We start from the raw sequence: 16,484 nt of genomic DNA, 5'->3' as shown, positions 1-16,484 counted from the left end.
CTGAGAGAAGGCTGATGGGTCGATAACTTTTGGGGAGGAAGGATTCTTCCCAGGCTTCCGGATGGGGATGACTTTCGCTGACTTCCAGGACGATGGGAAGTAGCTAAGCCGGAGACACTGATTAAAGATCAGCGAGAGGTGCTCAAAGAACGGAGCACTCATGTGTTTGAGCTCGAGATTCAGGATGCTGTCGAAGCCTGGGGCCTTCATGTTCTTCGACGATTTGATATAGGCCGTCAATTCGTCAGCTGAGATCTCCAACTCCTCCGAGAAGTCGTTGGGAATCAAATGGATGTTGTTAGCATGCTCGTTGACGGCTGCTTCGTGTGGACTGACGATGTTCTGCCCAAGATTGTGTGAGCTGACGAAGTGACGACCTATTTCAGCGACCTTCTCTGCAGGAGTTATCAAGCGATCCTTAGAGCCATTATTGCACGCAGCATAATGTCTTACGATTGAACCAAAAATATATATTGTTGATTTCAACAATCGGTCTATTGTTGAATGAAAAAGAATCGATTGTTGATTTTACAATATTTTCCTTTTAAATCAACAATATGATTATAATTTTAACAATAATCGTGTTTGTTATGAATTTGCTTAAATCATATTGAGCGTGTATTTTTAAGTGCGTATTTGAAAAAAAAACCTTGAGAAAAAATTAAAAAAAAAAAGGAAATATAATTATGGCTATGATGTGGATTAAACAATTTATTGACTGTACACGTAAGTTCTAACAATTAAAATAATTTACAGAATATATTTATTTAACATTGGTTTATTTATAGCATTTTCAAAACGAAATTTGCACAAAAAACTTTATTCCGGACGAAAACACTTCCGGACGAAAACACTTTATTCCGGACGAAAACCCTGCCGGTAACTGTCCGGTAACAAAACAGAAAATTATTCCAGGTAAATAAAAGTATAGTTTTTGACTAAAGAATAAGAGGAAACTTTTAACAAGTTCTTATTTCCATTTCTTTCAATGACAGTAATCAACAGGGTTAACCAGTAACCCAGTGGCAGTAGAAAAAGCAGCGGTTTTGATATGCCATATAATATAATATGAAATATGAAACTACTAACTGACTTAAAAATAAAATAAATCTCACCATTCATTTGTTTATTTTTACTTTTAATATCTGAACATAAAAAAGCAACGCCTTTTTATCATTATTCTTTCAACAATATTATATTGTTGAATCGATCGTTGTCATAATATTGAATCAACAATACAGTTACATTTATTTCAACAATAATATTGTTGATTCAACAATATTGCAACTCAATGTTATGATTGTAAAAACAACAATATTATGGATTAATTCAAAAACAAAATATTATTAGCCCTGAGTTAACAATATTTATTGTTGAATTTGACCCGGAATATTGTTGTTTCTACAATATATTTTTCTGCGTGTGTCTAGTGGGATCAAAGGTGGAATGGGCCGAGGCTTGGATTTTAGAATTTTGGTCATTTTCCAGAACGGCTTAGCATAATCTGGGAGAGTGCGGATCTTATTCGAGAAGTCGTTATTTTTGAGGTCCACCATTCTGGCCTTGATAATTTTTGGGATTCGATTGCAGCGTGCCTTAAGCTCAGACAGTCCAGTACGCTGAAACTGCCTGCGAGTGACATTCCGCAATCGAATCAAATCTTTGGTGAGTGTATCGATGTTTAAGGAGTTGCTTACCTGCCGAGCCGTCGGTACGTGTTGCTCTCGGGCCGCCGTGATCGCCTCCTCGATAGCGCACAGCTGGCGGTCGATACTTTCCGGCGTCTCCGGACGCACCTCGTAGTCGACGGTGTTATCGACGCACTGCTGGAAACGCTGCCAGTTCACTCGGTGGTAGTTCCGCCGTAACTGCTGGTGCCGATTGACCGAGGAGCCCAGTTCCGCCACCACCGGATAGTGATCCGAACTGAGCTCCTGGTATACAACCGGCTGCGAGACGTGGTCACTCAGGTTTGTTACGTAGAGGTCGAGCGTTGCGTGGGCACCGGACCGACTCAGCCGAGTGGGGAATCCGGGCTCAGGATCGTGTAGTGGCCTTCCTCCATGTCGTTGCTCCAGATGGTGCCGTTTCGATTGCCGCGACTGTTGCCCCAGGCTTGATGTTTGGCATTCAAGTCGCCGGCAATGATATACTGGCCTTGCCTCCGCGTCAGCTTGACGATGTCCCTCCGAAGGGCAGCCGATGATCCATCGCCGGCTTTGGCTTGCGTTGGACAGTACGCCGCGATGAGCGCGATTGTGCCGACCGAAGTGGTGATTTCGACACCGATGGCCTCAATGACACTGAGCTGGAAACTTGGAAGCAGACGACAGTTGATGTTGTAGCGAAGAGCGATGGCCACACCACCTCCCCTGGTCGGCCGGTCGAGTCGCACGATGCGGAAGTCCGGGATGTTGATGTTCACCTCCGGTTTTAGGTGCGTTTCGGTGATGAACGCCACGTCTATTTCCTTCTCCTCAAGGAAATCCTTCAGCTCGATTGTTTTGCTCTTTAGCGAGCATGCGTTCCAGTTGACCAGGCCCACCCTAGCAGCCATTTTCAATGATGAACATGCCAAGTGTGAAGACCTGGTCGAATCGGGTTTTGCAGCCGCGCAGTCGAGTGGCGAGCTGCGCGAAGATCGGCATCAGTTGCTCCGGAGTGTACAGCAGGGCAGATTCTTCCGGTGGGACGGCTTCGTTCTCCGACTGTCGACGGAACCCAGGAGGAGGAAGCGGGGCCATTCGCTGGTGGATGGTGCCGACGATGCTGGAGCTTGGACCGATGCAGCTGCCGCTGCCAGTCGCTTGTGCGGCTGTAGCGGTGGGAGTATTGGAATCACACGACGGGGAGCCGGGATAGCTGGAAAGTTCACCTCGTTGATTACAGGAACACGGTTCTTCTTCGGAATGGTCCTGGTGGAAGCCTTCTTCCGGATTTCCAGGAACTCGGCTCGCTTTGGGCAGCCCTTTGTGGTGGCCCGATGTTTGTCGCCACAGTTGGCGCATTTGGGATCGGCCACCTCCATTTTGTCGCACTCGTCAGTCGGATGGGGTTCGCCACACTTGTTGCAGCGCGGCTTCATGCGGCAGTTCCTGGTGCCGTGCCCGAAATTGAAGCAGTTGGTGCATTGCGTGACATCGCGGTGCACTGGCCGATATCGCTCCCAGTCAACGACGGTGTAATTTATAACGCCAACCAGCTTCAGGTCCTTCCAGGTAGTGGAACCGTGCTCCAGATGGATCAGGTAAAGCTGGTCGCGATATTTCCTCGCCTTGTCGTGACGAGCGATCTTGTGGACGGCTACTGGCTTCAGTCCGCAACTTTCAAGCTCTGCTTGGAGCTCTTCCTCCTTCATGTCGTGAAGTCCTCGCAGCAAGGCCTTGAGCGGCTTCGTGCCGGGGTGGTCATGAGTGTAGTACTCATACTTGTGGACCTCGAGGAACTCCACGACGGATTGATGATGGTCCCTGTTGGCCGGCATCACTTTCACGCCCTCGCTGCAGAGCCGAAAAGTACATTTCAGCCCCTTAGCGATCAGCTGGCGAATTTTTGGTCGTAAATCCGGCGGATCGCCCTTCACAAACACGGGCGGGCACTTCTCCTTCCGCTCCGGTTGCACCTGCGGCAGCTGCGATTGCTGCTTCTTCCTCTTCTTGGCGGGTGGATTGCCGGCGTCATCAAGCGGCAACGGCGAGAACACGTTGCTCTGCAAAAGCTGCTTGGAGGGGTTACCCGCGCCTCCAAGAGCAGTGCGCTTAGGCACTTTTCCAGCGACCGAATCGGCCACCGAGTCTCCCATGACGGGTCCGGGAGAAAATAACGCCAACGCGACAAGCGAAAACGTAAACAGCGAAAGAACGAGAAAAACACTACGAAAAAATGCGCGAGCAAAAACACGTCCGTACGTGTTGCTGTCTCGAACTGGAATGAGTGCTAATGAGCCCTACATTATACTCAAGTGCTGCTCAAAAGCTGCTTTTGGCGAATTATTTGGCTGATATAGTGCTTGCCCCTACCTATTTTTCCACGCCTATGCCAACAAAATGTCAAAATATTTAGACGAGTTGGAACGAAACGAAAAAAAATGAAACGAAAAATATTTATTTACATCTTGATGTGTTCTTTCTTTATTCTTCCCATTGAGGACTCGATGATTTTTTTGCTATTTATTGTTATCTCCGGGCTTGAACGCTAGAACACTTGGTGAAAGGATTTCGTTTGAGTACCGCTGAGTTTGCCATCTGATCCATCTTCAAATTGAGTGGATCTGTTGCTAGCAAGTGATAAAAACAGATGGTTTCCACCTGTCTTCATCACAAGAGCGGGAAATGATGAAAAAGAAAGGCAAAACCATGCTGAATCCGTAATTATGAAACTTTTTGGGTTCATGGCACCTATATAAAAGGTTCCTTTGGACGCCTTTGGATTATTAAATAAAGCTACAGAATAACAGAACAACAGAAGTATGAAACATTTATCCGATCCATTCAGTATGATTAGGTTTTCTATAAAAATGTTAATCATTTACTGCAAAGCATATATGGTAGGCTTTAGAAAGTATATAAGCTTCAAATGCGAGTAACAGAGACAGGTTGTAAAACTCTAGGCATTATTGTTATTGATTTCACCCAAACGTCACAAATGATAGCTCTAAATTGGTTTTGACAGTTCCCTTATTCGGCTTGTATCCACAGGGCTGATCAGCTTTCCATCAAAGCGTTAAATACCGCCCGGATAAAAAATTACAGTAACTTGTATTGTATAACCAATTGGAATATTATAATTTATATGGGAGAAAATTCCATCTATTGTACATTTATTGTAGATTTTTGACAATAGAAAAATATATCTATTGTACTTACGTCATAACAACAATGCATTTAATTGTTACTAATTCATTCTATTATGTTTATATTGTTTTTTATTGTCTGTCAAATATGTACGAAATGGTCGTACTATCCTATTTCGTTATTAAGAAAATGTTGAAAAAATAAAAAAAAAATAAAAGGAATATGTTTTGGAACATTTTTTTTGATGATGAAACTACATTTAAAAGCAATAAACTTTCCATTGTTTTTTTTTCCTATTGTTTTTTTCACTTTTTCATACACTAGAAACATCAATTATGTGTCTCAAATATGTGTTCTAAATAAAATAAAATTAAAAAAGTATTTAAAAAAATTTATACTTTTTTTATTTGAGTTTTGTGTGTTTTCCGTTGAGTGTGTATCGCTCAACTTTGACAGTCAACTTCTGGTGCTGCATCGTAAACAAAGAATGGAATTATATTTACACGAAGTGTCTTTCATTGCGGAAGAATCTGATTGTATCCAAGCGGTGGAGCAGTGAATAAGTGTTTCCATAATCATGGTAAGTTGTGATAGTTCAATCTCATAACATCCCGAATGATTTTGGCGCAGGATTTAATTTTGATGCGGAGAATCGGCACCCGTCCTTTTAACATATACATGGTAACGTAATTCGTAGGCAGGGTTTCCGATAGGTAATGCAACTTTTACGTAAGGGTAAACAAATAGTTGATTCTGCGGAGTTACGCCACCAGAACATCGAACCTTCGAAATCTTGTCCACGAAATTTGTTCCCCTGAGCCTTTATAATTAAGTGGAGTTGCCGGTATTTCTCTTCCGGAAATAAAATTCTGCCCCATTGGAAATTTTATGGGGACCTAAATGTAACGGATAGTATTCCTGGGGTGTGAGGCTACATATGTGAGCAGTAAGTGCAACTTTAGATATTTGTTTTGTTTCTCTTCAGTTTTTACCGATTACAACTTTGGTTGGAGGTCACGGACTACAGACGGACGAGCACTTAGCAGGTTCCACTACGTTCTACAAGGAAAACAGAACTCTACAAAGGGCATGGATATATCTGGACGAATCATTCTCGCCACGGTAAGAATAACAATATTTGAAACCCTTAACGTCTTTGTTTGACACTCACTCGTATTTCAGCAACTACCCACTTGTAACGAATCCATCTAAAGTTCTTCCGGAATTGCATTGACGGTGGATTCCAAATTATTTAGTATGAAGCTGGCAATGATGTAAGTTTCTCTTCACGCTTGTAAGTGTTATTAAAATAATTTAAATTCCACCCCCAATCAGTAGGTGACGAAATTCTCATCCACCGATAGCAAGTCCAGCGCCGATTACATAAAGATGTTTAACATTAGCGTCACATACATTACAAATAGGAGAAGACCTGCAACCAATCAGTTATTTTTCATTAAAGTTTAATTTAATATGATTTGAATTTAATTTTAAATTAATGTATTCTTTTTGAACTTTAATTCAATTTAATTTAATTATGTTTAATTTCTATTCAATTTTAACTAAATTTTAATTTTACAAATTCTATTTTGTTTTTTTAATTTAAATTTTAAGTGTAACGATAGAAAATTGTTAAATTGTTTGCTTGTTTGTTGTTATAATTTGTTTGTTTGTTGTTATAAGTAGTAATGAGCTCAGTTCGAGTACGATATTTCTCCAAGTCGAGCTGAGTTGTGACTGCCAATTGTTGATTCCGAAATACGTTTTACAATGATTATAATAATAATAACAAATTGAAACTCAATTTAAAATTGAATATAGAATATAAAATCAAAATTTAAACAAACTAAAATAATATTGCATCATCTGTATTTCACAATCTTCATTGTATTAATGTATATGTTTTTCTTTACCAATATTAGAATTAATGTAACAATTTAAGATAGTAAAATTATGTCATATTGAAATATATTTGATTTTAACAGCAATATTGTTAGAGCTTCTATAGTGGAAAGCCTCCACTTGCCATGTATGTACTATTCAATTCAATTCCATTGTATTTTTACAGATACTTATTTCGACCTTACTGGTGATAATACGTAACTGTAAAATTACAAAAGTGATGGAATTGAGTGGGATAGTACTGACTCGTGTTATGGCAAGTATTTTTAAATCTTTATGTATTTATACTGTAATACAATAAAAAAGTTACAAAAACATTAGAAAAACACCAAATTTTATTGTTTTGTCCTTAAAAATCATGTCATAGAACAACATTAAAATCAATTGTTTTGCTCTTAATTTTGTATGGAAAATTTTCGAAAATTTTATTGTAAAGATACATAACAACCCCTATTTTCTTTTGTAAAAGTCACATTTACCATCCATTTTATGGTGGAAAACCATTATTTCTAATGTGATTTTATTGGCAAAATTACATCTCATTTTATGGTATTCTCTAATGTAATCAATGGTGTTGTAACAATAAAATTAATGATATTGTTATGATATTTTTTATCCGGGCGATATATGGCTTCTTTTACTGCCTGAAGTTTATACTGCCAATAAGCATTTGAAAAACACATATACAGCTTATAAGCACTGAAAAGCTGCTTTACGGTTTAAATAAGGCTTATTACAGTGCTTAATGGTTAGCTGTCACGCTTAGTTCAGTTTACCTATAAATAGGTAACTGATTCACCCATATTTGGGTATCTTATAAGGTACCTATAATATGAGTGAAATTTACCAAGAATATTAGTAAAGTTCACTAATATTATTGGAAAATTTCATTTACCTAATATATGGGTAACTTGATTTACCCATATTTGGATGAAAAATAAAACATTTCAAAATTGATACTTGACAATAAATATCAATTTTCTTCCGTGATATTTTCCTGACATAGAGTGTGTAATTTTAACAAAAATAGTTCCATTATATGCTAAAAAAGTTTATACGTTCGCTTGAGTTATTGCTGCAGTCGTTCCCAGAAGATTGAGAACGAAAACGGCAAAAACATATCGATATGGAAAAAGACTCTTTAAACTGGTGTTGGCAGAAGCCGAAGAAATGCGTGATCTATATGTTGTTTACTATATCGGTAAGTGGGTGTAAATTTGCTGGTCAAAATTTTTGTTATTAAAAGATCAATTTTCTTGTTTTCAGATTATGTTGAGGCAACTTTTTCGGAACTGCACATACACAGCGATTTGTTTCCCTGATGCATCAGGGAAAATTTCCGAATAGCATCAAACCCGCGTCGATTTTACCGACCTGTACGTACACCGGACCGGTGAATGCAAGCTCATCTGGAGATCTTTACAAGCAGAGCTAGCGATAAAAGAGCTACAAACTGATTAAAGCGCTGTGGACGCAGAATGCCGAAAATACGAATCTTCTCCGGAACCTGAGTGTTTGCATGCAGTAAGAGGAGCTACAGGTTGTTTCCGAGAGAGCACACCGTTTTGGACCACACAGAAAAGGAGGAAATCTAAAAAGTAAATCGTGATACGTGAAGCTTGCCTAACCAGTCGTGTTTTCATAGGTAAGTTTAATTTTTCGAGAAAAAAAAATTTCGTCTAAAAACTGTTTCGTTTGTTACTTCCAGTTCATCAATTCCATCTGGGATGAGATCGGCACTTATTCGGCATACCAGCCGATCTGCTAAAATCCGGAACTTAAACGAAAGCATCATCTGTAGAGGCGTGGAAATCCTTTGCGTAGTGGGTCTTCAAGCGGATCCGGCAGTATAGCAGCGGTGGCGTAATTCCATTATTCTGTCATCAAACAGGGTGAAGCGGCTTTAATTGTGTTTCTTGTTTACATTGTTATTAAATAAAATCAAAAACATGTTGAATAAATTATATCAATTATAAATATGTTGTAAATAATTTATTATTGCAAAATATTTTAAGATCCCAAATAAAAAACACGAAAAACTAACCCAAATATGGGTGAAATTCACCTATAATTTGCTCGTATTAAATTACCCAAATATGGGTGAAACCTCGGGTGAAACGAGTTTACCTATAAGTAGGTAAATGTCAGTTTACCCATAAATACGTATGTGCACTTTTTGATGATTATAGGTATTCTTCACCCATATTTGGGTGAACTGAAGTAAGCGTGTGGGGAGTTTCTTGTTGGTTTCTCGAGACGCTTTTTCAATAAGGTGAAACACCGAAAATCTTACAATTTATTTCTAGCTCAAAAGTTGAACACGAGAATGGAAATTACAAAGTCTTTTATCTGCATGCAGCATAAAATGTTGATGGAATTTCTGGGCGTTCATGAAGTAGGTACTTCAAAATTCACGAGAAACGGGGTTTGGAGAAGCGTTATGACATATACAAAAAGTTAAAAAGCTCAACACAAAAAGTGTGGCATAAGGAATACGAGGTTTGAATACCGTATCGTATTCGGAGCTATTTTACTTCTATATTCAAGGAGTGAAGTGAGGTAGCTGTAGCACTAAACCCGGTAAATTGATGTTGGGTGCGGATAGCTTAAAGGAATAAATCAGCAATAGCCAACAGTTAACTTTCAAGGTTTATAAAACAGCTAGGGTCGAAAGAGGTCATATAATCAACCAGCAGATAATATTTATCACCTATAGGAATCGTCTATGCATCCGAACCGATTGTACCAATGTGCATGGATCACATAATGAGCAAAACCAACGTTGATCTTACGGAAGGAACATGCCTACAATCATTAGCCATCCGAGCCCCAAAAACACACGAAGATTTGATTGTAATTTCTTATTCAAGTAGGTTTATTCAATTATCCAGAGAGGAAGCATATAGGTGATGTTCAGCAGTCAGCAGCTCTTGTACCACCTAGAATAAGACAGAAAATTAATTGAAAAAATTTAAAATCGAAAAGATCCCAGATGAAAACATTATTCCTTTTGACGTTTCCAAGTGATCAGTATTTTTAAAAGCATACTTTGATCAAATTTCAAATAAAATATAGTGTACACAAGAAATGTCAAAGGGGGTGATTCAAAGTTTATAGCATCACCTGCGTAAAAAGCTGGATATTAGCAAAATATAATAAAACCACCAACACTTATCATTTTTTCAACAGCAGTTTGGCTGCCGGACAAACGAGAGGATAAAATAAAACTGAAGGTGGCTTTTCCATATCACGACCATATCAAAAGTATCCAGCTTTCCACGTTCGCCATAATGGCGACTGCTATAATAAAACTGACATTAACTGCTTCCCGACACTGAACTGAAATTAACAGCTAGCAAGCATTGATATGTTTCGTTGTCAATGGCAGCCCGATATTTGTTATGTTTTTATACACAAGATCAAATCTACTGAAAAAACTGAGAGTTACCATTTGAACCAATCCCTTTAATTTAAATATATTTGTACTGACTAACTTACAATTTATTTCAGACATTGTGAAATCTTCCTGAAACGATTTTCGTCGCAGAAATAGAGAACTATGAACAACCAAATAGTTTCGATAGGTAGTCGTTCTGAAAGATATTGTTTGTGAAATACTTTTTGATGGGTTGTAATAATTTAAGTTTGTATAATCGTATAATTTTAGCCAATAAACACACCTATAAAGAAAATCAGAATTTAAATTCTCTCATTGTATCTATGTCCATTTGAATTACGTTTTAGGCTCAACGATTCCCATTTCAATGCAGTATGTTAGCCATCAAGTTTCTAATACAAATGAAGTGCGCACAATTTAGTTTTTGGGTATATTTTTAAACTTGGATTTTATTGAGAAAATTAATGATATGTACTCTGAGTCTCTCGATTGATTCCTCGGTGTTCCCCGTAACCTGATATCTATTTTAGCATAATAACATTATGAACTTTCTACTATTACTTGGTATATATAAATATACAACAATTTGCACTTCTCATGAAAACAAAATAACTTCTCATGATATCAAGGTCATTTAAATATCCTAGATTTAAATATTTCAAGCATAGTCCGTTGAGAAAAGAAATCTTTAGAATTGGATCTACGAAACACCACGCGGGTGCGTAAGCCGCCGGTGCTAGTCAGTTGAAATCTGCGTAGATGAACAGTGTTCTAGAGCGTTGGAATTAGCGCCTCTTTGAGGCTATTCACTTCCAGATCAATAAAATGTCTAGCAAACTTTGAAGTAATATGATTGAAGTACTTTGTATTATTATTTTCATGTTGCATATATGTTTGTCCTTTGTGTTTTTAAATATTACCACGTTCATTTCGATTCACTACCCATCAAACAGGTAAATCGCCATGAGTTCTGAGATTTTTAAAGATGGAAAGTATCTGAAAAGAATAAAATATAGTAATATCAAAGAAACAAATGAAAATTTGTAAAAATAATCCCATTTTCCACACAGTTCTCTTGTTGGTGAAAAACAAATAACAATTCGGGTGTTATTGGTAACGGAAAAATCTATGTTTGCTTGGACGGAAATTCCAGTTCAGTGTCGGGAAGCAGTTAACGTCAAATAATTTATAGCATCCGCCATTATGGCGAACGTGGAAAGCTGGATAAGTTTCGCCTAATACATTTTTGCCAATAAGCGAAACTTATACTTTTCATTCAAAACAATAATAATCGATATACACACTCTAAATGAGAATGATTCAATTCTATTATGAAAATTATTTAAAGCAAAATGAAAAACATATCTGATGTTTAATTGACAACATAATTTGAATTTAATATATACAATAATTGATTTTTTTTACGTGTAGTGCCAGAAAAGTCATTTTACTCAAATTTGGGTTATTGGCCCAAACCACGGTTTTAAGGGCAAACAACCCACTTTTAGGTAGTTTTGGTTTTCAGTGTACACGGTGAAACTCGAAAACTCATTAATGAGTAAAAAAGTACTCATTTCAAGTTGTAGTATGAAGACGCCAAAAAATGGGGAAATTTTGACAACTTAGAATGAGTAAAAAAAATACTCATTTCAAGAATGAAGTTTTCGTTTTAAACGGGGTATTTAAAACACTTAAATGGGTGAAAAAATACTTGTGCAGTTTTATTTCAGACTTGATGCTGCGGAACATTTTCATTTAATATATAATAAACAGAAAACCTAGCGGGAAACTAAACAAGGACTGATAAGGTGTACAATTTCTGATTAGTGTGTAAGTAACGCTTTCGCACAAAGTGCCCAATGCTTTTTGTCGGTTTTGAGCGCGCACTAGCAGTGCGTTATTTTTCTTTTAAAATCATAACCAAATCTTTGTATGGATAGCAAACAGTGAAATAAAAGTACACGGTTTATAACTCGAGATTTCAACCCGAATAGAAATAAATTGTACGCCGAATAGTTGATATTATTAGTTTGCCATTCCGCTTGTAATCATCATAACGTATATGATATATGTGCAATTTCATGATTAACAAAAATAACGACTCGATCATATACAATAAAGCCCCAAACGCAATACAACGGAACGGCGACGGAAACGGAAAATTTGACAGTTAGCCCATATATTTTCTGTCAAATTTGCCGTTTCCGTTGCCGTTCCGTTGTATTGCGTTTGGGGCTTAATTCACAGATTATACATGCACACAAAAAAAAATCGTTGGTTAAAATAAAAGAATCGTTGGTAAAATTGAGAAAATGAGTTGGTGGTTTTCAGTAGAAAGTAAAGAATTGTTAAAATTACCAATTCAGAAACTGTCCTTCGACAAGAATCAATTGTTTGTTAAAACAAAAGTTATCTTCTCAGAATGAAATGTAGATTTCTATTTGCATCAACAGTTACGCTTTTATAACAACAGTATGCATGAGCTTTTATTTCAAATAAGCATTGTTAATTGTACAGTTTTTTAATTACAATTAAATAATAGAACAAACAAATTTGTTTTTTAAATTGAACATTTTGTTTTTTATTTTTTCTTATGCAAGCAATTCGAAGAAATAGAACGTTCATAATTGACCGTTGTCAGCAGCGTTGTCACTCACGATATTTTATTCGATTGTTCATAACGGCCGCCTCCACCAGTCCCCGGGCTTCCTCATCGAATGTTCCGTACAAGATATCCTTCGGTGGATTAACAATTGCTTGAGGTTTCTTGAAATTTTGGATGGATTCCCACCTTCTCGTCCGTCAGCAGAGGGCCACCCTTCATGCCGTAGACATTTTGCCGCGCTCCAGTAGTCTGAAAAAGTAAGACATAAATCTCCACAGAAAATTCCACAATGCCGCTAAAAACAACATACCTGGCCGTTTGTTCCCCAGTTTTTTTTATAGTTTGATGCATTAAACGCGATCTGCCATCTGAATTCCTTCCAATTTCTCCTAGATACAGCCGAAATTCCGAAAACCAAAAAGGAAAAAACAACTTTATTTTCCCACATTTCTGTTTTGACAAGTCATTGCTTGCTGCCAGTTACATTATTTTTCTATGTCGGTGTTGCCAGAAATATTAAAAATGAAAGTTAGTTGATAATTTTATTAATTTCGTTCTGACTGTCCCAACTGTGAAAATCACATTTTTGAGTAAGGTAAAAAAATTTCAAATCAAGCATTTAGTATTTGACCTAAATATTTTAGCACTCAAAAATACCAAATTTGTCACACTTTTAAAATAACATTAGAAAATGTTGGAATCCCAACTTTTTTTTTCTCTGTGTGGTGTAGTAAGGATTACCTGACATCATTTTATTTTAAACGTATCTTAAGATCTTATCTTAAGTAATTACCATAAATAATTTAGATAGCTTTTCACCAACACAGAAATAAGGTATTTTCATTTTCAGTGTAATTGTGACAATTTCTTTCGGCAAATGCTGTTCGGGCTAGGGATCCTACATTCAGAGATATGCGAAAGCGGCCATCTTGAGCCAATCGAGCATTGAGAGCTGTCAGAATCTGAGCCAAATGAACATCGTTATTGTTGCGGATTGAAAGGTATTGCGATTGTAATGAAAAATATTTTACGAAAAGTTTTGTCGAATAAACAGTTTGTTTTACATTGGCAAGTTGAAGTAGTCTAGCTCATGCATGGTACTTTGTTCATTTGTATTGCACTTATATTTTAGTGATAATACACGTTAGATAACGAAGTCTGAAAATGCTATTATGCGCAAAGTCATGTTCGAGCTCCAACATTTTGCGCAACGGCAAGTGCTGGCAGCGTTTGTTTACGAAAGTAACAGCGTTGCTAAATCGTCTGGAAAAGTATTCGCACATCTCTTAATATAGGATCCCTAGTTCGGGCCAACTGCCATTTAAGTTTTTTCGGCAGCAATGTGAATAAAATGCAATATGTATTGCATTCTAAAATCAAAAATAAATTGGTTTAGAATACATGTAAGTGGACTCTATATTATACGACATAGAAAACTAACATAAATATTGTTTATTTCCAGAAATACGTATACCTCCTAAGATGAAAATAAGTACGCTATTTCATTATCGGATTCGGCTGAACCGCGGAACGTTTGTGAAGGTAAGAAGTCTCTGATAAACCACATTGAATCTATATGACTCACAATCGATCCGATAAACCTTTCCCATCAAATTTTTGTATTCGTTAAATCATTTTATATTTTGGATTGGCTTGCATGCAACATTTTCTATATTGTTTCAATCATTTTTTTTTCATTTATATGTGATTTTTTGCAAAGAACCCGAGAAAGAGATTATATTTAAATCCAAGAATCGCCTAAAGGCCCAGCTACAATGTTAAGCACAGCGTCGGGTTTTTACAGTTAACCTATGTTTATTCTGTCAAAACGCGCCGCTGCGCTCACCATTGTAGCTGGACTTTAAACCTATTGAAACAATAGAGGTAATAATTGTAAGAGATTGTCGCTGTCGTCACTGGCGAAACATCTTTTGCTGGCGAGGATAGGGCACTAAATGTCAACGAAGGAAAAATCAGAACGGTTTGACAGATAGGTACCCAACATGTTTGGGGACGATAACAAAGGGAACCGCAGCGACAATCGTCCTCTATAGTTTATTACCTCTATTATTGAAACAGATAAAAAAAATGGAGAGAAACGGCGATTTTTGTTATTTAAAAAATCTCAGATAACCATTTGCAAGCAGAATGGCTTGCTATTATCAAGAAGTCAGAACATAAATGATGCCCAAAACTCCATATATATATATATTACAGACATTCATTTTTTTGTCTTCTTTCGTAGGAACAGGAATGCAGCACCACCGGAAAAAGCAGATCCTCTGGACATGGGCAAAGATTCAGCACCAAACAAAAATCATTCCAGAGGTTTTTGTTGTTCTTAGATATAATTGTGAAAATTTGAAGAAGCAATTATACAAGAAATTTTAACTTGGAAAGCAATGATTTATCAAGCCATAATCATTTTATTAGGAAATTATTATCATTAGGCAATTTAAAAAAATCGTTGATATTTTTTAATAAATTAGGAAAACTTTTTAATAATTATATAAGATAATAAATAAAATATGATGAAAACTTGTTTTGTGTTCAATTATTTTATCATTAACTGAAAAAACACAAAAATGCTATTTAAATCATAGCATGAATCATACTATTCTTTAACTATCATATTATGTATCGTATTTCGTGAAATAATATTATACGTACTGTAATTCGGTTATTGTATAATTGAATGCTTATTATACATCTTTCAATTTGAATTAAGCAAAAAAGCATACTATGGATCATCTACGTTGAATACAATTATAATCCAAATCATCACAAGTCAAAAAAACGATGATAAACTAACGATATCTGGTAAAATCGCTTAACAAAAATATATGGAAAAATTGCTCTTATTGAATGGTAACGATACTTAACGACCCGTTCAGTGTATCGTCCAAAATCAAACTATTATAGACGATATCGTAAATATGATTCTTGGTATAATTATCGTTCGATATTTTTAATGATTTCATTAAAACTTCAATAACAATTCTTTATAATCAAATAACGATAACCAGAAAAATAGTGGTATAATTTCATTCTATTCGGGAAGTGTTTTTATTATCCGAAAAGTAGTCCGCCCAATAGGTTATGGGCCCGGGAACGATTCCTAGTCGCGTTTCGGTCGAGTGAAGTGTTTCTCGGTTGTGGAAGTGCGAAAAATGGATGGCGATCGAGAAGAAACGCATCGCGTCGCCATTTTTGATGGCAAGAACTTTGTCGCATGGAAGTTCCGGATGTTAACCTTGCTTGAAGAGCATGAAATGGTGGAATGCATCCAGATGGAACAGGGAGATGTGACGAGGCTCAAGGTCGAACCAGGTGACTCGGCAGACGTGAAGCTCCAGAAGGCGAAGGCGTTGGAAAAACGTCAGAAGCAGGAGCGTAAATGCAAATCGATGCTGGTAGCTCGCATCCATGACGACCAACTGGAACACCTACAAGGGCGTAACACTCCCAAGGAGATGTGGGATGCGTTGGTGGGAATTTTTGAGAGGAAAAGTGTTGCCAAGCGTCTTCATCTCAATCGGCAGCTGGACCAGCTTAGATACTCGGAGGGGTCACTGCAGGATCATTTTATCAAATTTGATCGTTTGATTCGTCTGTACCGTAATGCTGGCGGTCAGATGGATGACTTGGACGTTGTTTGCCGATTGCTTCTGTCGCTTGGGTCCGAGTATGACGCAGTGGTTACCTCGATCGAGTCTCAGCCAGAGGACCAGCTTACCATGGACTTTGTGAAGTGTCGGCTGCTTGACGAGGAAATAAAACGGAAGAG

The 16,484-nt window shown here is 37.4% G+C and overlaps 3 long non-coding RNA genes across 3 annotated transcripts; all 3 read left to right on the top strand.

Annotated features, from left to right (window-relative positions):
• Window positions 1–656: 656 nt before the first annotated feature.
• Window positions 657–1,115, top strand: LOC134224689 (uncharacterized). Its single transcript, XR_009983020.1, has 3 exons — window positions 657–726; window positions 789–915; window positions 996–1,115. It is a non-coding gene; the product is annotated as an uncharacterized LOC134224689 (long non-coding RNA).
• A 4,120-nt stretch (window positions 1,116–5,235) lies between these two features.
• Window positions 5,236–6,781, top strand: LOC134220188 (uncharacterized). The gene is made up of 4 exons (XR_009981799.1): window positions 5,236–5,373; window positions 5,779–5,915; window positions 5,976–6,067; window positions 6,129–6,781. It is a non-coding gene; the product is annotated as an uncharacterized LOC134220188 (long non-coding RNA).
• A 7,199-nt stretch (window positions 6,782–13,980) lies between these two features.
• LOC134225532 (uncharacterized) lies at window positions 13,981–15,238 on the top strand. Its single transcript, XR_009983269.1, has 3 exons — window positions 13,981–14,100; window positions 14,160–14,239; window positions 14,943–15,238. It is a non-coding gene; the product is annotated as an uncharacterized LOC134225532 (long non-coding RNA).
• The last annotated feature ends 1,246 nt before the right edge of the window (window positions 15,239–16,484 follow it).

The sequence above is a fragment of the Armigeres subalbatus genome, chromosome 3 (assembly GCF_024139115.2).
Source record: "Armigeres subalbatus isolate Guangzhou_Male chromosome 3, GZ_Asu_2, whole genome shotgun sequence".
Taxonomy (NCBI): domain Eukaryota; kingdom Metazoa; phylum Arthropoda; class Insecta; order Diptera; family Culicidae; genus Armigeres; species Armigeres subalbatus.
The sequence above is the reverse complement of the archived record's forward strand: the minus strand, read 5'-3'. Positions and strand labels throughout refer to the sequence as shown.